Consider the following 23,433-nt stretch of genomic DNA (forward strand, 5'->3'; position numbering starts at 1 on the left):
GACGCGGTGCCAGAGCGTCCCGGGCGGGAGGCGGGGACCCCGTTTGGGAAGGCGGGAACGCGGATCCCCTGGTCCAGTGCGGCGGGGAGGGAAGGGTGCACTCAGGGTCCCCGGAGGCAGTGGGCAGTGGCCCGACCCGGGTCCTCGATGTGCGGCCGGTCCCTGCGGATAAAGGCGGCGGGGAAGCCCCGGAGGGAGGCGAGCGGTGGGGAACCGGGGACCAGATGCGCCGGCTTGGGGTGGCACTTGGGGAGGGCTTAGCTGCTTCCTCGCTCTGCCAGATGTAGATCAAGGGAGAGGGCTCTGGTGCCGCGTTGGGGACGCCTGTGGCGCCCGCGGACCCGAAGGGGAGTTCCTGTAAAAGGTGGAGGAGGGAGCAGAGCGCGCTTCCTTTAGCGCCACTGTAAAGCGCCGCCCCTCCTTTCCTGCCCTCCCCTCCCCATCTGCCAGATTCACCTCCCCGACTGCAGGGCTTTTGTCCTGAGAAGTTGAGGGGGAGCTGAGCGGAGGAGTGTTTAGGTACGGTTCCGAGGTTGGTAGGATTGGGCAGCCTGAAATCAGACCTATGGCCTGCAGCTATCTGCAAACGAACAAAACCGGTTCCAGCCCTCTCACACGCACCCACCCCGTTCCTTCTCCGGTGTAGCCCATATCCAGACTTTTCGCTCTTTGAGGAAAGCTTCTCTGGATGAGGTTAGACGGCCCCCCCAACACCCAGCAGCACGCGTGCTCACAGCTTTGTGGGGACCCTAAGGGGGCGTCAGGCATGACTTTCTCTTCTCTGGTGGAGATTGGTTGTTTCAGAAACAGGTGGTGCTGGGGCTGCTGGGGCTTTGTGAGAACAACCTGCGTGGTGCCCCTGGAAAAGGAAGATGACTCATGCTGGCTCTTTTTCAAGTAAACTTTGTATTCAAGACACCAGATTGCTAAGTTATTAGCAACAGTAGTACAGCTGCAGACCCAGACTCTGGGTCACTTGAGTTCTTGTTCAAGATAAGTTGGCAAGCAGTGTGACCCTTGGATGTGTCCCTTGTCCTCGATGGACCGCAGTTATCTTATCTGTGAAACGGGGTCATAAAGAGCTGGGGAGAAATATGATGGGAAGGGGGGAGGGGCAGGTTGAGGGAGACTATGAGATCTTTCCTTTTGAGACTAGATTGCAAAATAAACCTTATCTTGTTCTTTTGACGAAATTGGGGTGGACTTAAAAGAACACAGCTTAGAAGAGTGCAAATTCCAAACCAAAACACCAACAAACTAGTAAGAATTGGAACGAGATTCCAAGTATGAATACTGCTCCTGTGTAGGCAATGGCTACATGGCTCTCCAGCTGTCTTTACTATAAAACTGAGTACTGCGTTTTGAAAATTACCTGTGGGTCTGTATTCCATTGCCTCCTTTTAACCTTGAGGCCTGGTGTGGATACTCAGTTGGCCTGGTTTTGGTGAGGCCTCACTTCAAGGACATCCCCTGGATCTCATGTTGCCATAGTACCCCAGGCTTCCTCCTGTCTGACTGATGCTGGGGTCCTTGTAGCACTACACTTCTGTCATCCTGTCATCTCTTCCCTTCCGGCTTGAGAAGTGGTGAGCTGTTTCTACGGGCGTCTTGCATTTCTCAACTTCCTAGGTTTTTCTTTTCAAACGAGTGTAATAAATGTGCCAATTGAAACCCAACAACACACTAACTGCCAGCAAGTTGATCTGACTCGTACCACCCTAGAGGACAGGCTGGCACTGCCGGTGTGGGTTTCTGGAACTAACTCTTTATGGGAATGAAAAACCTCATCTTTCCCTTCTGGAGCTCTGGTAGTTTTGAACTGCTGACCTTATGGGCACCAGCCTAACCAACTATGTCATTAAGGCTGAGTACAGCCAAAATTGCTCAAGGCAACGAGCATCTTCACCAGCCTCCCTCTTTGGTTAGCCTCTTAGCAGAATTTCTGGGTTGTCTACTGGCCATAACATTTTGCACCCTGACCGGGTTGAGATGTTACTGCCAGAGTGAAATAGCACATTAATGATAGAGCCATGCTGCTGGAAGGAGGGAGGGTTTTGTTACTTTTTAGATAAATCATTTTACTAGGGGATCTTGCATCTATTATAATAATCCACACATCCATTATATCAAGCGGATATATACGAATGTTGCTATCAACAATTTCAAAATACTATCTGAGTTAGTTAATTGTGCCAGCCTGGCCAATAATCACATGTGGGGCTAATTGAAAGGCGGAGGGATAAATGGGTGGTGAGCCTCGCCTTTCTAGTTCTCGGGTCTCTTGTTTTGTGATGGTTGCATCGGGTGCAGCTGCCTTAGCAGTTCCCTGCTTCAGCTTGCAAGATTGACTTCCTACAAGACATCCCCAAGGAGAAGCTACATGGACCTATCCCAATGCAGCCCTGGGTGCTGGAGCAGCCGTGTGGAGACCCTTGCTAGTGCTGAGATGCTTGTTCGTTCACGGACTCAGCTTTCCTCTTGCAGTAGGCATCATTGCCTCTGTTTTGTGAGGTGGAAGACTTTGTGGACTGGTGTTGGGTTAATGGGTTAATGTTGGACTTGTGGGCTTTGGCAGCATTAGGTTGGGATGTTTTCGTGATGCACATTTTCTTTACATAAAACTCTCTCTTATACATGAGTCGCTGTGGATTTGTTTCTCCAAAGTACCTAGACTAATACACTATCTTTCTTCTTGTCCTTTGTTATTAGCTCCTCTATTCCCTCCTTCGCCCACCCTGCCACCCTTGCAAACACTTAATATATCATGTGTTGTTATTATTATTTATACATACCTTATACTGCCCATTCTATCCATGCACCTACTGTCCTGGTGTTTGTTCCCCTTGAGGGATGTTACCCCACCATCATTGCTATCCGTTTTCCCTACCCCTCTTTCCCTTCCTCTACCCTCCTGGAATTATTACTCCCATACCCTTTCTGAGGGGTTTGCCTATCCTGAGGTCCACATATTCAAAGCTCTCGTCTGTACCAATGTATGCACACACGTCTAGCAGGATTTTCAAGGTAGGACTGAGATCATAATAATGAGGGGGAGGGGCAGGATTAAAGAATGAGAGCAGTGTTGTTGGTAAACTGCCCCCTGGATGTATCTTCTCTTATGTGGAGCCCGTCTGTGCGGGAATGTCCAATTGTTCACGGATGGGCTCTGGGTCTCTACTTTGACCCCTCTCCTTCACCTCTGTATTTTGTCTTTGGAATCTATACCTGAACTCACCTGCTTTTCTGTTCACTTCTGTTAGTAGCTTTCAAAACCTATATAGAATTTGAGCACATTGTTTGCAATAATCCTTGTCAGTTTCTTGGAAACTGCAGTTCGTGGTTATTTCTGAGTTTGAGCAGTGGTAAAATAACTTCTACAGCAACTAAACCCCAAATTCTCCAAACACATTGCCCTCAGGTTGCTTCCGACCCATAGCGACCCCATAGGACAAGCTAGTACTGCCCATGTGGGTTTCTGACGCTGCAACTCTTGACAGGAGTCGAAAACCTTGTCCTTCTCCCAAGGAGGAATGACTGTGGTTTCGAATTGCTGACTTTGTGGTTTCCAGCCCAGTGCCTAACCACAATGACACAAATAGAAGGCCTGGCTAATTGAGTTTAGTCTTTAAACTATTTATAATATGTTATGTATATATGTATATATGCGAATAAATTAAATTGATAAGTGTCACAACTCTACTAGGTATTATTTGAGTCCTTACTACTTATCATCGGAGCTCTGGTGGCACTGTGGGTTAGGTGCAGGGCCCGTGATTCCAACCCATCAGCTCCACCCCGGGAGAAAGGCGAGGCTCTCTGCTCTGAGGTGGACAGGCTCAGAAACGCTGTGTTGGGTCCCTGTGCAGCAGGAGGGACTCACTGGTGATGCATTTGGACAGGTTTGACCCCGTAAACCAGGCATTGCTAGGAATTAGTCTTTTTATAGGTGAGAAAACAAAAAATGTTGAAATGTTACATCTGATTTGTCAAATGACAAATGAGTCCAAGCCCCGTAACCATTTGCAGTTGAATCAATTCCAACGTGTCATGACCCTAAAGGACAAAGTAGAATTCCCCACAGGGTTTCTGAGGCTTGTAATGCTTATAGGGACATGCTGCCACATCTTTCTCCCACTCGGTGGCTGTTGGATTAGAACCAACAGCCTTTTAGTAGCAGCCGAGTGCCTACTCAGTGGGCCACCAGGGCTCACTTTGAATCCCAGTAGCCTTGTGCAGACGTGGAAAGGAGCCCTCCTAGGGTTGAGGCGACCCTTAAATGATTTAATGTATGGAAAAAGCAAGATGTCAACTGTAAAGTGCTTTCCGAGGTGAGTCGTGTTGTTAGCCCAGGACCGGTGTGGAATAAACAGCAGGGTGAAATGGCAAGTCTGCGTGTCTGGAGTCCCGTGGTGCTGCGGTGGGCTGGCCCCTGAGCCCATCGTCTCACCTTTCTGAGCCTGTTTTCAGCATGCGGTTGTCTGCCTTGTCCTTGTGGTCAGACACACCTTTGTGCTGGTTGACTGCTCACCGCAAGGCCAGGGGTTCCAGCTGCTCCAGCCTTCCAGCTGCTCCTCCGGAGAAAGTGCAGTCTGTGTTTAGTGATTTACAGTCTTTGAAGTCCTGCGGGGCAGTTCTACTCTGTGCCTTAGTGTTGTTCCCAGTCCGAATTTGGCCGAAGGGCAGTGGGTTTGATTTTGGTTTGGAGTGAGATGAACTTGTGATTTGAAGCAGGTACTCAACTAAAAGTTTGGCTTCTACTGCGCCTTTGCCCCAAGGCACTTGGGATAATGGGATGGTTTAAGTTTTCCACAGGGATTGTCCTCGGGTGGTGGTGGTGGTAGGGCTTTTTTAAAGTACATTTTATGTACTTATCAATAGTTCTTTTAACTTTCACCACCTGTCCTAACCCCAAACACAGTGAACATCCCGGGGCCGAGACCCGGAACAAAACCAGAAGCAGGCAGTGGCAGGACTTTGAAGGGAGATAGCTCCGATCCCTATCTCTTTACTCATGTTGTGGGTTTTCTCCCTCTTTTGAAAAATCCGCCTTGTTGGGCTTGGAGACAATCCTAGCTTTGGAGGGATTTCCAAGTAGCGGCCGGCGGTGGCATGATCAGTAGTGTAAGGCAGATGAATCCAAACCAAACACACTGCCATCGAGTCAATATTGACTCATTGCGACCCTGCAGGACAGGGTAGAATTGGCCCTGTGGGTTTCCGAGACTTTATCTGTGTATCACAGCCCAATTAATAACCACTGGAGGGGTAGAGCAAATAGGGGTGGGGGGTGGGGGGTTGAGTTGAGAGTGGCCCTCCGTAACCTTGGGAAGTTTGGCTTGGGAGAACTTGGACTTTGAACTTGGCCATTGAACTTGTCGGACTTTGCACTTGGCCACGTGTGGGACAGAGTTCCACCTAGTTCTTTCAGGCTCTCTGGTGGGGCTTTGAAGTTTTGTGCTCCAGGCCAATTGTGACTGGTGGTGGTGGCGTTGTAAACGAGTTTCCAAGGTAAGCCTGTGTGCTGAAAAGGAAATTAAATTCCAAGAGGGTGTTTGTTGTGACTGATGCCAGAATCTCTCTGAGAATTTTATTGCAGATTCAGTCAGTCTCCTGCTAAAGTTGTCCTTCGCTCTCTGAGGAGATTAATTAAGAAATAGTTAAAAAATAGAAATGTCTCCTTTGTGAGCTTCTGAAGTGTAATCGTCCGCTATCTTTATAGTTGCCACCCAAAGATCATAGAGATTTACATTTTGAAAAGCATTTCCTCCCCAAAGGACTGTTTCCCTTGCTCCCCCCCCCCTCAATTTCTTCTTTATGCATGAAGTCTTTTGCAGGGTGCTTGAGAGCACAAACCGTCCTGCCAGCTTGTCTGGGTTCAAATTCCAACTGCTCCACTCACTGCTGGCTGCACTGCTCAGTGTGGGAGCTGCTAGCCACCGTTGGCTGCTTACATTTACTTTTAAAAGCAATCACAGGGAATGAAATAGAAAATTCAGTTTCTCAGTTGCAACAGCCATGGGTACCTTGTGGCTCTGAGGCTGGACAGTGCAAATATAGGATATTTCCAATCTTGTACAATGTTATATTGGACAATACTCTGGTGGTCCTTGTAATCCACATATTTTGGGGGGTTATTGTGCATGTGAAATGAAGCAATGTGTATAAAATGTATCTAACGGTGTGTGGTACATTCAACTGTCATTAAATCTTTTCCATTTCATAATGGCTCTGACTAGGGTTTCTGACGCTATAGATCTTGATAGGAGCACGCAGTCTCGTCTTTTTTCCCATAGAGTGACTATGGGTTTGAACCACCAACCATTAGGCCAGTGCTTATCCCGTAGTGCCGCTAGGGCTCCTTTACCTGACACATACAGCAAAACAGCTCAGCGCCATGGAGTCCGTTCTGACTCACAGCCGCCCTAGAGAACAGGGTGGAACTGCCCCTGTGGATTTCTGAGAGTGTAACTCTCTTCTGGAGTAGAAAGCTCCATCTTTCTCCCATGGAACAGCTGCTGTGTTTGAACTACTGACCTTGCAGTTGAGTGTTACTTATGGTTATGGTATTATTTAAAGCATTCATTAATTACTTGAGGGACTACTCTAAGATCCTTTCCTACATGTTGGTAAGAAGATTTATGCCAACTTGAATTTGAATCTTGGCTTTGCTATTTATCACGTGATCCTAGGAAGCTGCTTCTTTGAGCTTCTATTTTCTTATTACAGAGTAATAAAGCTGTTCTTAATATTGAATAGATGGTATGTGCAGAGCAGGGCTTATCAAATAGTAGGTGCTCAATAAGAACTCGTTTTTTTTTCCTCTGAAGATAGCATGATTAATATTTGGTCGGGGATTAATTGCTTACTGTTTGGTGACAGTAACACATCCATATTAGGTTAGTAAATCAAGTGAATATCTTCAGAAGCACAGAGGAGTGGAGCCTGGACGCTTGGCCAAGGAGTGGTTTTTGAGCCTCATCAAAGAGGGGGGGGCACTCTGTCCATGCATAGGTGCAAGAATGGGGAGGGGTGGTGTGTCAGAGAGTTATGATTCTCTTGGAGAGATGAACTCTACAGTTCTGATTTAAATTTTGCATCCCCTATGGGCATCAGATCATGTCATTCCAAATGCATGGATGAAGAAACAGGTGTACAGATGGGCACATTCACACGGCTCTGTTGTGAGGTACCGTCCAGTTGGTTCTGTGTACAACAAAGTGAACTGCCAGAGAGGATGGGGCTTGGTTCTAAGACTGGCAAGGGTGATGGGAGAACGGGGCAGTGTCGGAGTCAGTGAGTCCCTTGGAAAGGGGGAGTTGAAGGAGGGAGGAAGTGACTGAGTCTTTGCTTGTCTCGCCCCATCCCCCTGCAGCTCTGATCTCCCAGGGCTGGTTACTGGAGACACTAATCCTGTGCAGACGAAAAGCAGTCATCACAGAAACCCAGAATGCTTCTTGTAGCCTCTGACTGCCGGCTGGAGAGAGGAGAGTCTGAGTAAAACCTGCATGCGCCTTCCCCTTGCTGGGCTCGCCTCCAGGCCTTCCCATTTCTGCCTTTTTAGGCTCATCTCAGAGGATGGCATCTCTGTTCCTTGGACCCATTCAGGGAAATTCTAGTTTGGCCATTCTAACCCGAAATCCCCCGGAGAGGCAGTTCAGCAGCACCTCACCATTCTTCCATGGGCCCTGTGGACTGGGTGTGTGGGCCTCCGTTCGGGCTAGTCTAAGAATTGACCTCTTGATGGGTTGGCGGGGCTGTGTGCCCGTCGGGGCTCTCAGTTGATGAGCTCCCTGTGTGAACATCCTGGCCACTTCCCTGGGGAGCCAGGACAGTCACAGCAAGGGGTTGATCCCGTTGGCTGGTATCCCCATCTGGGGATGCACCATCACCACGTCAGGAGTGGTCTGGCGTTTTGGCTTCTTCACTCGACAGGGCCAGTCCCAGTGGTGAACTTGGCTTTGGGGCTTCCATTTTTCCAGACTCCCATCATCTTCATGCCCTGGTCAGGCTGTAGTTGAGGCAGGGTCTGGCTCTCTTGGTCGTGACTGCCTCCAGCCTCGTCAGTCACAAACAAAGACTTTCTACTCCCATACAACAGTTGCAGTCTCGGAAATCCACAAGGGGAGGTCTACCCTGTCCTATAGGGTTGCTGTAATTCACATTGACTCGATGGCTGTGATTTTTAAATTTGTTAATGGAAGCCCCACTGTTCAGCTTCACGGCAACATACAGGCCTCCACTGAGAGGGGTGGTGGATGTGCCTGGCGGCATGGGCTGGGAATTGAACCTGATGCTACCCTAGAACTGCCACGGCCCAGTCCCCTTCTAACCACGGGCTATTCAAGCATTCCATGAGTTTGTCTTGTGTGTACAGTGCTTTCCCAGACAGGCTAGGATGTGGTTTAATGTGAGCAGAGAGTTTTTGCCTGAGGACATTAGCTGTCAGACCTAACTCTTGAACAGTCTGCCCTAATCGAAGCTCTGGTCTGTGTGTCATAGTTTCCTTTGTGTTTATTTGTTGTGTGTGTTTGGGGTCTGTGTTTAATTATTACAGGGAGGCAAAATAGATATTTATCCAAGGTTTAAAGCTATCGCGGTGCCTCTGTTCTGGTAAGCAGACAGAGCACACACAGTTTTAGCCAAGGTCCCATTGATTTATCCCCCTGCCGCTCCACACTGTTGCTGTTTTGTTGGCAGAATCTCTGGTTTGTATACTGGTCTCAGATTGGATTTCCCTAGCGAGTGTGAAAAGATTCCTGGACTGTTGGCCCAAGTGCCTGGATTTGAATCAGTGGGCTTCGTTTGGCATGGCCGGGGTTGGCTCTCCCGACAATCTCGGGCGCCCGGCACATGGCTCTTTGTCTGGAAGATGGAGCTTGGCCAGGCCACTGGTCAGGCTTTGCCTGGGAGCTGCTCTCTGGTGACAGTGGGATGCCTCTCTTGGCTGGAGGGAAAGGGAATTCGCCCTTCAGTTTGTTTTTGTTTCCTTTTTCCTTTTTTCTTCCTCATCCTGTGTGGACGAGAGGGAGGAAGGTGTCTTTTGAAAGCGGGCAGATTATTCAGGGTAGGATGGGATTTATAGCTTCCACAGGGTGTCTATGAAAAATTCACCACATAACCCACTTTTCCCTCTTCCTCTGCTTGACCCCAACCCCCCTGTCATTTCTGGCTTAGAAATTGGACCTGAACCTTAACCCCTTACTCTTGGGAAGACCCTGGAAAATGTTCTCTCTTACAACCAGTGCTCCTGCCTGGCTAGCACGGTTGGTGCTCACCTGTGCTCCCACTGGCTAGTACGGCTCGTGCACATTGGTGCAATTTCACCTTAAAATAAGAACCCTGTTTGGGTGGTGGTAGTTTTGTTTCTTGCCAGTCAATTCAATTGTTGCCCCCCCCAATTCTATAATACACAAATATATTATGCTATTACACCCTTTCAGATGTGCGGAAGTTTATAACAGGACTCTCTGCTCAGGCCTCAGACATCCCCCATTTTTGCAACTTGACATGTATCCCAAGACTGTCCCCCTATAGATACAAATGCTTGTGGTTTTGTTTCTTTTTAAAGAGTGCATCTAGTCACACCGTTTATATTATTACAGTCTTTGCTTTATTCCTCTGTGTTGGAGAGCTTTCAAATTTCTATTGTTTTATTTCAGTAGAAATATCTATATATATGTGTGAGCAAAATGTGTGTCAGTACAACATTTTTTACACGTCCAATCCAGTGACGTTGCTTATCTCCATCATGCTGTGCAGTCAGTTCTCCCACTCCCTGTTTCCACATCACTGCGTCTTCATCAACGGGCTCAGAGCCCCCTATGCAGTGAAGGTCGGTCTCTACATTTATTGTCTATTCTGGATAGTTCCAGTAAGTGGACTCATGCAACTTTTACCCGTTTGTGACCGACTTTATTTCATGCAGCATAATGTTTTCAAGGTTCTTCCATGTTGTAGTGTGTGTCAGACATTTCCTGTTGGCGATCAATCTCTTTATGCATGTACAAAGGTAAATGAAAAGGTATTGCTAGTAGAGTTTCAGTTCATACAGTTTATTATAAACAAAAATGTCCTTCTCTGATCAGCGGATGGCTGCAGAACTAGTTTTCTCACTAATCCTAGGAGGCTTCACAAAGTTCGTGGGAAAATGGAATTAAGTGATACTAGAATTTTTGAAGCCCCTCGCACATCTGTCTTAGCCCCTTAAGGTACTTCCCCAAATAACAGGTGCTGTCGAAATAGTGGCTTCTGAGGGGATCTGCTGGACCAGCTCAATGCAAGGCAGCGAGGTCTGTTCGGAAGGTGACGGTGACGGATTTTGGGGATCCCAAAGGGGTAATCTTGATAGATTTTCTCAAAGGACGCAGGAGGATCATGGGGGCTTACTATGAAGAAGTTTTAAGTAAATAGAAAACTGCTTTGGTCAGAGATAAACCAGGAACGTTGTGCTGAGACATTTTTCCCTCACGATGGTGCACGTGCTCATTCTGGAGACCAGCGAGCATTATCCTATGAGATTTCCCTGGGAAACTCTCTTGCATCCTCCTTGTAGTCCTGGTCTGGCCCCTTCAGATTCCTTTTCGGCCCCCGAACTCCAAGCACACTGAAAAGGAACATGATCTGAATCCCTCACAGATGCCCGGATTGCCGTTTTGACATGGTGGCCATCACGGATTGCACTGTTCTTTGGGGAAGGGTAGAGAGGGAAACCCGTCCTTCAGAAGTGCACTGCACAAATCCACATAGAGACTGTGGCACGAAGCGAGAGCTTCACATTTTAGTATTTTTTTGGTTAGGCTTCCATGACTTTGCAGCAGTACTCTTTGACCTAGCTCTCCTCTATCCTCCAATGTCCATACAATAGTTTCTAGTATTAATAGATCATAGCTTGTGAGTCTCTTATTGATAGGCATGTGAGGCCTTTTCATTTGTTTTGCTGTTAGACTTTCAGACATTCATACCACGGGGCACTTGTGCAAGTGTTTCTCCAGAAGTAGAGCCGGGGATGTTTCTAAAATGTGGCGGCAGCACCCAGTCAGCTCACAAGGGGTGTCCTAGTTTAAATGGCTCATTGCAGCTGCAGGGATGTGACCTCCTCGTCACTCCTGCACGTGCTTCCGGGGGAAGAAGAGCACTGCCATGTCCCTGGTCCCTGGTGAGGCGGTGGGGTGGGTCGCTGCCTTTGGAGTGGTGCGATCGTGGATAGTCAGAGAGGGCAGGTCATAGCGAGCAGTGAGGGTCATGTCCCCGGCAGCCCGGGGACACCTGGAAGCCAGTGCTGGCGGCTGCTCATTCCCCCAGAGGCTGGGCACAGTAATAGAACACTTTAATTCTGGTGTAACCTATTTCTCCGAACTCTTCCCCGAGGAGCCAAGCAGATGTAAGTGTCACCAGCCTGTCCTGCAGCTGCTGAGGCTGGAATGTGGGCGCAGGGAGCAGAGCACTTGTCAGGATGGCGTGCTCCTGGGAAATCAGGTGCCCCCGCTTCTGCTGCACAGGCTCCTGGAAGTGCGGTGAGCGGGATTCTGGCGATGGTGTCTGCCGGTCCCCTGCCTCTGCTGGGCTCTGGCCCTCAGGAGGGTGTTTGAGGGGGAATCTGAGGTTTCTTGGAAGGCGTTCCAGCGGCTGACACTGCAGTGTGGTAGACCAGGCATGGGGAGGCCCTGCAGGGTGAGCTCCCAGTGGACGCATTGGAGTTGGGGTCCACTGGACGGCACCTGCTCCTCTGTGGAGCCCAGAAAGGAAGAATGCTGGAGGGGGAAGCTTGGGTGGTGGAGATGGTGGAGTCAGGCCAAACTGATTGGACCTAAACAAAGTGACGCTATCCCCCAGGCCTGTTTCCTTGTCTGTAAACTGGGCATATACCTAGTACTTCACCGGATTCCATGCGTCCTGTTTCTAAAGCGCTAAGCGTATTCCTAACTACTCAGTAATTTTCATGAACTGTTAGGTGTGTTCTCCTTGATTCCTCTCTTTTCAACGAATCAACCTGAATAACAGTTGTTCAATATGAAAGTGAACGTTATAGAGTGACATTAAAGAGAGGCGGCCAGGAGGTGAAAGCTGACCAGAAGCGGATTAAGCTCAGGTTAGGAAAGACTTCCTTACACACTGAAGCCCTCGGGGCAAAGGCCTCACTAGCTTGGAAATCCCCCTTCGCTCTTCCCACCACAAGCTTCCTTGTTTGGGATGAACCAGGTGCTAGGAGACCAGTCTCTGGAAGAGGAAGTCATGCTTGGTAGAGGGCCAATGAGAGAAAGGAAGACGGCCGTGAAACGGGTTCACCCCTATGCGTGAAGAGCCTGGGCACAGAGGCGGGCAGTGTGGCGTTCTGTGGCACGTCAGAGTCACTGTGCGTCCGCGTAGCCTCGAGCACACGAGCCAGCAAGTCCCGAGTGAGGTCCTGAAAAGTGAAATGCTTTCTCCAAAGTCAGACGAGGTCAGCAAACATGGGACATGGGCTCCCAGGCTCCTTGTTCTGAGGAGTTGAGATTCTTTACTTTCTTCTCCACACCGCCCGCTTTCTGGGTGCAGGAGAGCGGACTCCGTGGCGCTGGGCACGGTACAAAAGTGTGCCACTTAGTGTTCCTGCCAGCTTGTGAGACGAGGCACTAACTTGCAAAGGACAGCGGGAAATTACCGCCCAAGGCGAGGCAGCTGCCATTTGTTGCCTTCCTGGTGGTACTGGCACAGTGTTGATGGCTGAGCTGGTTTCCTACCCCTAAACTAGCTGTCCTTTCGTCAGCCTGCCTTAGGGAGACCCTGTGTGTGCCAGTGTAGAGCCATAGCCCAGAGTTTTCAGTGGCTGGTTGTTCAGACATGGATCATCAAGCCTTTCTTAAGAGGTTGGTTGGCAGCCGAGTGCCTTACCTGTTTGTTGATGGGACTCCAGGTTACATCGCAACTACCTGTTATGCCGCCATTCTGGGAGGCACGTGCACGTGTAGTTATTGTACAATGGCAGGTTCATTTGAGGTGCCCATCTGTTTGCGAATGGCTCACCCAAACCAGAAGTTTGAGCCTGTGGGCCGCGTGTGGGCAGGGATGGTTTCGAGACCTCCACAGCAGCCCAGGCTGTTGACACCCTCGCTCCTTGGAGCCCAGGCAAGGTTGGTTGGAGCTCTCTGCACAGCCTCAGTGAGGATGCAGGTGAGCCCTTGACAAACTCCCTGCTTGTGGAATGCCAGACAGAGCGACACAGCCTAGACGATGTGCGTGAAAAGTAACCAGCGCTGTAACAGTGGCTTGTAGCCTTCGAACGGTGGTGAAGTCTGGGAAGCGGCAAGCTCACTCTTGTCAGCAGAGCAGAGCCTCACCCTGGCTCCAGGGGTCTGAGAACGCTGCCCGGGAGCAGCACACAGGAGCAGCACACAATAAAATAAGCTGTGTCTGCACCTTTAAGAACTGGTAGGCTCAGCTTTGACTCCACCCTTGAATTGATGAGGAAACTGGGTGCAGTAACTTGTTGAGGGGTGAGCCAAGACTGAACCCTGCTCTTGTTGAGCTGCCACACCACACCACACACATGGCTAACTGTGAGCATTTAGCTACTAAGCCTGACCCTTAGGACCTGGTAGCAACTCGGTCATCGAGTGAGGGAATGAGATGTCAGTTTAGTGATTGGATGCATCTTCAGTGAAGTTCGAAATTGGTCACTTAGTTGCACCTGCTATAGGAGGGATGTAGCAGCCCTTGCTGCCCCTTCCAACCATGTCTTCACTCACATCCGTTCAGCAAACGTTTATTGGGTGCCTGCACCGTCCTGGGCACCGTTGTCGGTGTTGGGAACCGTGCATTGGACAACAGGAGCTAGAATCCTGTCCTCTGGGGCATTGCTCTGCTGTGTGGGTTGACAGGCGCCCATCACAGGGCATGGATGTGTGATGGAGTGGCTGCTGAGAAGCAGGGCTGGAGCAGTGCTGCTGGCTGGGTGGTGGTGGTGACGTTTTAAATAGTTTACTCTGAGAGGGAGGGAAAGCATCGTGTTCATTGCCTAATCCTCGCCCTGCTTGTGGGAGACCCAGGTTCCCTTCCCAGCCAGCCTACCTGATGCTCAACCACAGTCCATTTTTGGTGACCTGTGTGTAGCTATGATGCTGAATATCTGGAGCCTCCAGACTAAAGTGCACTAGAAAGAAGGCCTGGCAGTCTACTTGTGAAAAATCAGCCCAGGGAAACAGTGTCCATCACAAAGGTCCAATCCACACCTTTCGCGGGGATGGCGCAGGACCGGCCAGCTTTTTGTTCCGTTCCACCGGGTCCCCGTTAGTTGGGCGCTGACTTTGTAGCACTGAGCCCTTACGACATGAGTGGTTCTAAGTCTGGACTGCTGGGAACGAGAGGAGGGTGCGCGTGGACCAGTTCACCTAGGAGTGCCTCCAGCCTCAGTTGCCCCTTGGTCTTCTGTATGTGTGTAGCCTGTACAAGGGTTCCTGCCACCTGGGTAGTTTATGGCAACGGACTAGACTTCAAACAAAACTCTGTTTTGTTTTTTAATTGTTGACGATAGACACAAAATTCAACAGTTGGTATGTGTTCAGTGCGGTGCCATCGATACATTCTTCAAACAGCGCAGCCATCCCACCCTCCTTTTCTGGCTTGTTCCTCTCCTTTCACCATGACCTCACTTCCCCCTAAGCTTCCCGTTTAACTTTTGGAATTGCTGCTGACAGCTTGATCCCTTAGGATCAAACTAAGTTACTTAGGAGAACTCGGAGTTCATAGCAGATGTTCTTTACTACCTAGGTTTAGATGGTTTCACCGTCGGCAATTCTTTTATTTTTTAACTTTTAAAACCGTTTTATGGACCTATAATTCATGTGCCATGCCATTCTGCGGTTTGAATATATGAAAAGAATTGTGCAATCACCACCACAATCCATTTCAGAACATTTTCTTCACTTTTTGTGCTCATTGTTATTAGCTCCCCATTTCCCCCCCAACTTCCCTGTCATTACCCTTAGAAACTATTGATCAAGTTACTGTCTCTATAGATTTACCTATCTAGATATCACATAAACTCATACCAAAAAACCACCTGATACAGCTTTTTCAACAATAGCTAAATAAAGCACAGAAAAACCTTGATCTTAAAAAAAGCAGGAAATAATAAAAATTAGGACAAATTAAAAATAGGTTAAAAGGGAAAGTTCAATGCTAAAATATTAAAACACAGCCTACCTATATCTGCATTAATCCACTTTCTGATGCACTCTGAGGGCAAGGCTGTTCGGGTATTCACTGGAAGCTTAATTCCTGTGGTGACTCTGCAGATGGATTTTGGGCTTTCACTATCATCCGTAACCTTCTCCAAACTGAGTGCTCAGAATTTAAGCTCTTAATACAGTTCCCTCCTTTGGACTTGGATTTTATTTTTTACAATCCTTGGATCACACACACTGGTATGTTTTTTCTGTGTGGGTTTAGCCAACACTTTCTTATTTTTTAACTTCCTGTTGTGATTTGGGTGAACGTTTATGGAGCAAATGGGCTCTCTATTCAACAGTTCATATATTTTTGTGACACTGATTGCAGTCTCCACAGTGTAACAACACTCTTCCCATTACCTCCCTGCTTTTACCGTATTTACTGTTTCCTTTAATCTTTCTTTCCTTTCCCTTCTTCTGAGTTTTATTCCAGGGCAAATTCTGATCTGGGGATGATTGTTGTAATGAGTGCATACCTTTCTGGTGTTATTATTTAGTTTATACTGGGATGAGTTCCGTTCCAGGCTTGAGGCGTATCCGTGGGCCATAATTTCTGGAGTTTCACCGATCCTTATCAGAGCAGTAAGCCTGGTCTTTTTTATGAAAGATTTTGGTTTTTGTTTCATATTTTTCTCCCATTCTATCCAGGATCTCCGATTGTAATCCCATCCAGAGAAGTCAGCATGGGTAGCCAGGCACCATCTAGTTCTTCTGTTCTCAGAGGCCCGGAAGCTGGGGTTTGTGTGGTTGTGTCAGTTAGGGTTGACTAAAGAAACAAATTCAGAGGCACTCATGTACACATGAGAGAGTTTTATATCAAAGAGCAATTGAATATTGAGAAACCATCCCAGCCTGGTCCTGATCAAGTCTACAAGTCCAATTAGCCCATATGTCCGATACCAACCTATAATATTCTCTTCAGACTCAAACACAACACATGCAATGATGCAGAATCCAGGAAGATCACAGGCTATTGGGCGGGAAGTCTTGTGAGTCCAGTGGCAGTGGAAGCATCTCAGTGCTGGCAGGGGTCTCCATGTGGGTCCTCCAGCTCCAGAGCTCTAGCATAGCTCCATGTGTCTTGTCCACAGGAAGATGAAGCAGAGTCTTTCTGTGTCCTGCTTCCAGTGAGCTATTTATCTCCTTAGCACTTCCAAATGAGGTCATCAGGCTGCGACCTGATTGACAGGCTTGACTGCACCCCTCCACAAGTTGACACCAGATTATGTAATTACCACAGTGGTCTGTTAATCCTTCCGTCCATTCATCTTTTGCATTAATTACTTCCTTGCTCCTTTGATTTTTCTTCGCTCATCCTTGTTTAAAGTGGGGAAAGACCGACTGTTGCACCTCAGATGTCCATGCATAAACTTTTAGGACCTCAGTCACCACTCATTAATGTAATGCAGAGCCTTGTCTTTACACACTCAACTCAAACTCACTGGCGTGAAGTCAATTCCTGCTCATAGCGACCCTGTAGCACAGGTTAGAGCTGCCACTGTGAATTTCTGAGACTGTAGCTCTTTACAGAAGTTGAAAACCTTGTCTTTCTCCTGTAGAGTGGCTGGTGGTTTTGAACTACTAACCTTCTGACTAGTATCCCAATTTACAACCCCCTATGCCTGTTATGCCAGTTGACCCTGGTGAACCCCCAAATTTAGTAACTCATTTCCCCAAGTTGTTTGTTACAAAGTTTTCCTAGCTTTTCCCAGGGATGCTGTATTCATGAATATTTTTGCAGCACATTATAAGTACGTCATGTGGAAAGAATCGTCTGTCCGCACTGTCTGTTCCCTGTGGTCGTCCCTCCCCTTTGCCTGCTTATAGGTGGGACTTTTGTTAGTGTTGGTGCCCTACTGGCCATGGCTCCCCAGTCCTTTTCCGTTTGTTCTCTCTCCTCCTAGCTGCCCTGTCACCCACACCTACCCACCCGCCCACCGTTGCACCAGTGGAGAAGAGAGTATAGACAGTATAGACAGAGTATAGACAGACAAAGCCAGGGGTGGCCGGCCTGTCAGGGAACTGCATGTGGCAGTGTTGTGCTAGCCAGCTCCCAGGCACCCCGCATTGAAGGGATTCATCACCCCGGCCAGATTTAGAAAATGCTGAGGTCGGTGCGTAAGCTCCATGTCTTCAGCTTCCCGATCCTTCTGTGAATAAAGTCGCTGGGAGAAGCGTGGATTCAGCTCCCTGGGTCAGGGGCCCGTGTTTGGCCTTGAAAATGCAGGGCAGGAAGGGAGGAGTCTAGGTGGTTGCCGTCTGTGGGCCTGGAGTCCCTCTCCACCCCCGGTTTTGTAACTGGCCTACCGTGTTTTTACTGATATATATATATAATTTGCCATACAAATGGTGAAGCCCCTAAAATGTGAACTCAGTCACCAAAAGAAAAAGAAGAAATTCCAGGTCTGCCTGGCCTGGTGGCCTGAGGCCTGAGGCCTGGGGTCGGAGCTGATGGGAAATCTCCTTATGTGGCTGACAATTAATTTCCTCTTTGAGCCTCAGAAGGAAAGGGCCTGGGCTCCTGAGAAGTAGGCCATGGGTGGCCTGACTGCAAGGGAAGTTCTAGAAGAGCCCTTTTTTTTTGGGGGGGGGGCTATCTGACACAGTGACTACCCTTGGGACCCCCACTTGGGGAGATAATTATGTGTACGTGGAGCTAGAAATAGAACTCCCCAGCCCAGAGCAGCTGGGGGGCGGCAGGGTGTCAGGGCTTGCTTTTGGGGTGCTGCCGCTTCCCTTCCTACGTCCCATTGAAAACACACGCCCATACAAATGGAAAGTTGTGAAGACTGCAAATGAGTACTGAAAACGTGCTTTGTGGGGTGGTTCTTTATGGAGCACTTGCCCGGAGCCTGTTCCATGACACAGCCTTTCCTTTGCCAGAACTCTCCAGGAAGTTTTGCCTCCAGAAGTCCAAGCCGTGCTCCTTGTGATTGTTCCAAGCAGACACTGAAGGCGGCCTGGGGTGGGGGCACAGAGAAGACCTTGCCAGAAGACAAGCTCACTCTCCCTTCCCGCCATTGAGCGGATCCCCACTTCAGGATCGTGTAAAAGAGCTTTCGTATTTATTATGCCTTCCCATCTGGAGCCCTGGTGGCCTTCTAACCACAGGGTCAGCAGTTAGAAACCACCACGTCTCTATGGGTGGAACTAAGTCTGGCAGTGGGATTTTCCCTCCCTGTGTTCAAGCGGTGGTCCGAGCCCCCAGCCACTTAAGTGTGTTCACGTTGGTGCAGGCCCTGGCCGTCCTTCCTGGGTTCCCAGTGGCTAGCTTGTGGAGTGTCAGCCCAGACGCTCAACTTTGCATTGGGACCGAAGGGATAAGTTCTGGTCTGCTGCCTCAGGGTCAGGGAGGGGGAGGGGGGCGGTTGTGAGCCCCTGTCTCCCTGGGCTCTGTTGTCTCCAGTGGAACTTGAGGCACCAATGAAATGGTTGGCACGAATGCCCCACCCACCCTCGTGCCCACCCCCCTTAACACTGCACCCCTGGCCTGTGGTTCCTGCTTCCTCCTGTCACAGTGGGTGTTCTCTGAGGGTAAGGGCTCATGAACTCTGTTGGCCATTAACACTCCTGCCCTAACAGCTCACTTGTTCCCTAATGACCGCCTAGCGGTTTGACCAAACTCCAAGCTTTGAGGCTTTGGGCTTCCTTCAGTGGGGCAAGGGGAGCAGGTGGCCCTGGCCACGGCTTAACTCTCTTAACTCTCTGCTCTGCGCCGCCCCTCCAGGCCTGCTTCTCCATTTGCTCAGCATGTTTGCCAGGCACTTGTCTCAAGTTTCACATGCTTTTTTTTTTAATCCTTGCCTTGGACAGAAGTCCCTTTGTTCCTGGATGATGGTGTGAGAATTGCTTTTCCACATACTAGGACATCAGAAGAGATTGGGTTACCCCCGCCGTTGAGAACCATCCGAATCAGAGTTATCTCTGCGCCAGAAAAGTACTGCAAGGGATTTTGTTTCCGTGGTTATCTCTGGATTCTGGCGTTCCAGGATATACTGCTCTTTATATAGATATTCAGCACTTTCCACATGAAGCATGGGTTTTAACACCACACATGCTAAATAAATTCGCTATGAATAATAAACACCTCTTTATTAGAATTCCATGGGGCCAGCCACTATATGGACTTACCATCAGGGCATTTTCATTTTGTGCCTGTAATTCTTTTAGTGTTGAACTCCTTATTTTATGAACGAGGGATCCAGGCTTACAAAGGCTGACTTGCTGGCCTGAGCGCAGAGCTCATCAGCTCACAGGCAGGACCGGCCCAGGCCTGACTGGTGTTCAGGGGAGGCTCAGGTTTCTGGGGATTCTGGTGTTCTGCTCTTGGAGGGCAGCATTTCTGTTCCTGCCCTGCGCTGACCACTTAATTGTAGAAAGCCTTTTTGCTAGTGTGCATTTCTCTTTGAAGGAGTGGCATAGTGGTTACGCTTTGGGCTGTGATCCGAAAGGTCTACAGTTCAAAACCATCACCCACTCCTCAGGAGATGACAGGACTTTCTACTCCTGTAGACAGTTACTCACAGAAACTCACAGGCACTGGCCGAACTCGGCCTTACCAGGTTGCTATGAGTTGGCATCATCTGGATGGCAGTGAGTGAGATTGAGTATTTCTTATTGAAAGAAAGGTCTTGTAGATGCTGAATCTGGCCCAGGAGGGTGGATACATGGTTGACACAAGTGCTCTCTGTAGGTGGACACCAGCAACTCCCCCACCCCCCACCTCCCAAACTCCCAAATTCCCTGCCATTGAGCTGATTCAACTCATAGTGACCATATAAGACAGAGTAGAGCTGCCTCTGTGGGTTTCGGAGACTGTAAATCTCCACGGTAACAGAAAGCCTCATCTTTTTTCCATGGAGCAACTGGGGGGTTTGAGCTGCTGACCCTGAAGTTAGCAGCCCATCTCGTAATCCACTACATTGCCAAGGTCAGTGACTTAGGTGCTCTGCACTCCTGCTGATGTGTAAGAGAGTCGTGTAGGAGAGGTTGTGCTTCAGAATTGTTTGTAAGGTACACTGAGTGGGGTGTGGTAGAAAGAGCAGCCGCTCAGAGCTTTGAGGTGGGCAGTGTATATTCAGTGAGTTTGGAGAAAGCACTGAATTTCGAGTTCAAAAGTTCTGAGTCCCATACCTCAAATTCTTCCTCTCTAAGGAGCGCCAGTGGCATAGCAGGTATGCATTGGGCTGTGATCCACAGGGTCAGCAGTTGGAAACCACCAGCCTGTCTGGGAGAATGATGGGGCTTTCTACTGCGGCAAAGAGTTACCGTAAAGAGAAACTCAAAGGCGCTGTTCTTCCCTGGCCCATAGTCAATATGCGTCTGCATTGGCTTGATGGCAGTGAGCTTGGCTTTTGGTTTAAGTGGCTCATTATAATTATGCCTGTTCCACCCATGATAGGGGGAGAATGTGTTCAGTCAACTTGAAGGATGCCAAGCATATTTCTGTGTTGGGGATTGTGAGAGTTTTGTGGTGGTCATGGTGGTAAAGAGTCTGGGTTTGAGCCCAGAGATTTCAGAAGGGTGGACTTAGACACGAAGTTCGTGGTCTTCCATTACATTGTGTTATGGTTTTCTTTGTTGCTGCTGGCTTGCCTCTGCTGCTGTCACTTGACTGGTATAGAATCGTGTTCCATTGTCTCCCTAGAACTCTAGATTGGAATACTCTGGGATTTCTACAGAGTTTGTCCCGTCCACTTTTCTTAGGCACGCTGTTCCCTCAGGCTCCCGTCTTCCTGGTGAGTGAATTATAATATAGAAGATCACTTTATAGCTATGTGGGTGGTTGAGAATATGCGGCGTTTGTCCCAGGAGTTGTCTCTCTTCCTTGTCTTAACAGTAAAAATAGAACTCTGCTCTCTGAGGAGCCCTGGTGGCATAGTGGTTATGAGGTTGGCTGCTAACCATGAAATTGGCAGTTCAAAACCACCAGCTGCTTTTGGCAAAAAGATGGGGCTTTCTATTCCCATAAAGAGTTCCAGTCTCGGAAACTCGCAAGGGCAGTTGTACTCCGTCCTGGGGGGTTGCTGTGACTCATGGCAGTGGGTTTGGGTTTTTCGGTGGTTCCCCTCTCTAATCTTGAGTTGCCCGTGGGTGTGAGTGGGTGGGGACGTGGAGGACTGTGCTCAGGGCTTCAAAAACTTCCTGAGAACATGCCCTGGTCTTTACATGCCCTGGTCTTTTCATTCAGGGTTCCCATGAACCTGTTGAAGGCCTCTTGCACTTGTAGGTATAAGCACTAGAAAAACAAATATGAGGGTCAGGGTCAGGGTTGGAGTAGGGATTAAACCCGTGGTTCTCAACCTTCCCAAGGCCGCGACCCTTTAATACAGTTCCTCATGTTGTGGTGACCCCCAAACCATAAAATTATCTTGGTTGCTATTTCATCACGGTAATTTTGCTACTGTTATGAATCAGGCAAAGCCGCTGAAAGGGTCGCGACCCACAGGTTGAGAACTGCTGGTTAATCAAACACGTTACTATCAAGTGGCTGCCTATTCCCGGCAGCCCAATGTGTGTCAGCAGTACCCTGCGTGCGGTGCGTGTGCCTAAGGTGGTTTTCTTTTCAATGCCTGATTTTCCTCAATGGATCTGCAAGCCTTTCTTCCCAGGCTCATACTTACAAGCCTGTTGGCTGTTAGCACCTGGGGCCATGCAGGCAGGGCTAGTTGGCTTGAGAACTTGCTAGCCTTCCTGTCAAAAGGAACAGGAGAGCATTCTTGGGGACTGTTCCGCAGGTGATGAGTTGTTGGTGTGCCATTGCTGACTAGTTTCTCAAGTGTTGCCTCGGCGTTTCCAATCAAGGGTTTCTGTCTGGCTGCCTTCCCTGTTAATTTTCTGAGCTTTTGCCTCTCAGCGCATGCGTTTTCCGACAAGGAGAGCCAGGGGTTCTGTACTGGGGCCCTGCTGAAGTCAGCGGACCCGTCTCCTGTCCACTGTGCCTTGGCTTAGAGAGTGGTGCTCAGAGACTAAGTAGGTCACCGGTATCTATTTTGAACTGAGTGCGGCTGGGCCGCGTGCACATTTCATTTCCGGATCAGACCCTGTTGGACTTGTTTGCCCAGGAGGCTGGCAGCAAACACTCTCGGGCTGGCCGTGGGGTGTGTTTATAACGTGTGAAGAGTCTCTAGGTAAGGATCCCCTCCAGTCCTCTGTCCCAGGAGCGGGCAACAAGTGGTGGAGAGGTTTCAAAAGCCATCAGGAAGTGGGGAGGGAGTGGGAGTGTTGTTTTTCCGCTTGCTTCTTGAATTTTCAGAAAATGTTTGAGCCTTACTGCGTGACTCCTTTCATACGTTTCCAGGGATCAAACTTAATCTTTCCCTCTCCTCTGCTTTCTGTTGGTAATCGCTTCCCTTTGGTTACTGACTTTGTGCATGCTCAGCCGTGTCAGTACACGATCTCATTTAATTCTCACAACCTCCTCGGAGTTTACCGGGGAAGAAACCGAGGGTGTGATGTGGTAGCCTGTCCGCAGAACCAGTGTGGAAGTAGCAGGGCCCGAGATTCAAAGCAGGTCCTTCCAACCAGAAATCGGAAACTGCCTGCCACCAAGTTAGTTCCCACTCATAGCCACCCTGTAGAACCACCCCAGTGGGTTTCAGGAACAGTAACTCCTTATGGGAGTAGAAAGCCTTGTCTTTCCCTTATGGAGCATCTGTTGGTTTCAGACTGCTGACCTTGGGGTTCTGAGCCGAACATATAACCACTGTGCTACCAGGGCTTCTGTCCAACCGGAGCCTGGCTTTATTTACTTATTTATTAGGAAGACACTTTATTTAGTATGTGTTGAGCACCGAGTAGAAGCTGAACGATGGGAAGGAATTGTGGTCACAGCCCCAGGTCACAAAACTTGGAGGTGGAGAGTCTTTAGTCACTTGTCTGTGACCTTCCGGTGCCCTTGTAAGTCCATGAAGCCCCTTTGTCATTAGGTGGGGGCAGTGTCAGCGGCAGCGGCAGCAGTGGCGGAGGTGGAGGAGGTAGTGCTGACACAGCTCTTCTTGGGGACAGACCATCCTGTTGTTAGAGCAGCCTTCCACACGGCCCCCAAGGGGGTGGCCAAGATTTATCTCTTGGCTGGTCAGGACAGGTGAGAAAGAGCCACCAGCAGCAGAGACCTGGGTGGGCAGGCCATCTCCTGCCTCAGGTATCGAGTGGATTCCAAAAAGGCCCCTCGAGAACACAGGAATAGCAGAGACCCAAACCCAAAGCAGCAAAATACCACTGTGCC

General features: G+C 49.1%; 1 long non-coding RNA gene across 1 annotated transcript in view; it reads left to right on the plus strand.

Annotated features, from left to right (window-relative positions):
• LOC123522047 overlaps positions 1–23,433 on the plus strand; it is a 64,504-nt gene that overhangs the window by 736 nt on the left and 40,335 nt on the right. The gene's annotated exons all lie outside the window — the stretch shown is intronic.

The sequence above is a fragment of the Echinops telfairi genome, unplaced genomic scaffold (assembly GCF_000313985.2).
Source record: "Echinops telfairi isolate 266 unplaced genomic scaffold, ASM31398v2 ScPeMD7_1713;HRSCAF=2227, whole genome shotgun sequence".
Classification (NCBI taxonomy): Eukaryota; Metazoa; Chordata; class Mammalia; order Afrosoricida; family Tenrecidae; genus Echinops; species Echinops telfairi.